The sequence below is a fragment of the Vulpes lagopus genome, chromosome 20 (assembly GCF_018345385.1).
Source record: "Vulpes lagopus strain Blue_001 chromosome 20, ASM1834538v1, whole genome shotgun sequence".
Lineage (NCBI taxonomy): Eukaryota > Metazoa > Chordata > Mammalia > Carnivora > Canidae > Vulpes > Vulpes lagopus.
In genome coordinates, this window is record NC_054843.1 from 37,280,795 (window position 1) to 37,282,324 (window position 1,530).

Here is a 1,530-nt window from a genome sequence, read left to right on the forward strand (position 1 = left end):
ATGGCATCTGGCTGCAAGATTGGCCTGTCCATCCTTAACAGCGATTTGGACAATTTAGGGGCTGAGTGCCTCCGGATCCTGGACTCTGGGGCCGATTACTTGCACTTGGATGTAACGGACGGGCATTTTGTTCCCAACATCACCTTTGGGCACTCTGTGGCAGAAAGCCTCTGAAAGTAGCTAGGCCAGGACCCTTTCTTTGATAATGCACGTGATGATATCCAGACCAGAACAGCAGGTAAAACCAATGGCTGTAGCAGGAGTCAATGGATACACCTTTCATCTTGAGGCAACGAAAACCCAGGGGCTTTGATTAAAGACATTCGGGAGAATGGGATGAAGCTTGGCCTTGCCATCAAACCAGGAACTACAGTTGATTATTTGGCACCGTGGGCTAATCAGATAGATATGGCCTTGGTTATGACAGTGGAACCTGGGTTTGGAGGGCAGAAATTCATGGAAGATATGATGCTGAGGGTTAATTGGTTGAGAATGCAACTCCCATCTTTGGACATAGAAGTCGATGGTGGAGTAGGTCCTGACACTATCCATAAGTGTGCAGAGGCAGGAGCTAACATGATTGTGTCTGGCAGTGCCATCATAAGGAGTGATGACCCCAGATCTGTGATCAACCTGTTAAGAAATGTTTGCTCAGAAACGTTCTCTTGATCGATGAAACCACAAGGAGTCCAGTGTTTATGCTTATGAAATCTTTTTACTGGAAGATAAGAATATGGACTACCAAACCCTATCATGGTTGAAGGAGTGCTATTTTCCTGAGCAGCTGCTCATTCCAGTGACTAAAATCTATTCTGCAGAATGTTCCAACAGGTTCGAAATTGGTATATATGACTACATTTTTAGCTATGGAATTTAAAGATTAGTGTGGTAAAATACAATTTTTACTGGGAGACTTGATTTTTATAAAGTAAAAATACACCTGTATTAAGGTTATAAACAGAAATGTGTCTTAATGCCTAATGAAGGCATACTAGCTACTAACGAAAAAATGTTTTCTTCTGCATTTTAAATCTTCTTGCTTCTTGATTGTTTTCCAAAGCAAAGGAAGTCCCTAAAAAAAATAATAATTTCAAAACCAAGTAATTAAAATTGCTTATGTCCATTACTGAGTACAGAAAGGATGACCAATATAAAGAAAATAAAAGCATGACAAGAGGAAGGATGGGGGTGGGGGGTAGGGGGAAGATCTCTCTTCAAAAAAGAAAACAGTATTGTCCTTGCAATTCAAATGCCTTTGCCTATTATCATTATGTAACCTAACAAAAGTGTTCCTCCCATGAAATCCATCAGCACTGTTGTGTTTTATCATTCCTTGTGACTTTTAAATTCACTCAGGGTACCTTAGTGTTCTGGAGCCACTTGGAAACCTGAAAGAATAAAGACAACAAAAACAACTCTTGGAAGAAACATTAAGATATTACATAATACTTTAAACAGTTTTGCACTGGAAGTCCATGTTTCCCACTCACCTGCTCATTACTGATGCTATAATAGGGATCAGGTCAAAAA

At 40.2% G+C, this 1,530-nt stretch overlaps 1 pseudogene; it reads left to right on the forward strand.

Moving 5' to 3' along the window:
* On the forward strand, positions 1-669 carry LOC121479386 (annotated as a pseudogene).
* The last annotated feature ends 861 nt before the right edge of the window (positions 670-1,530 follow it).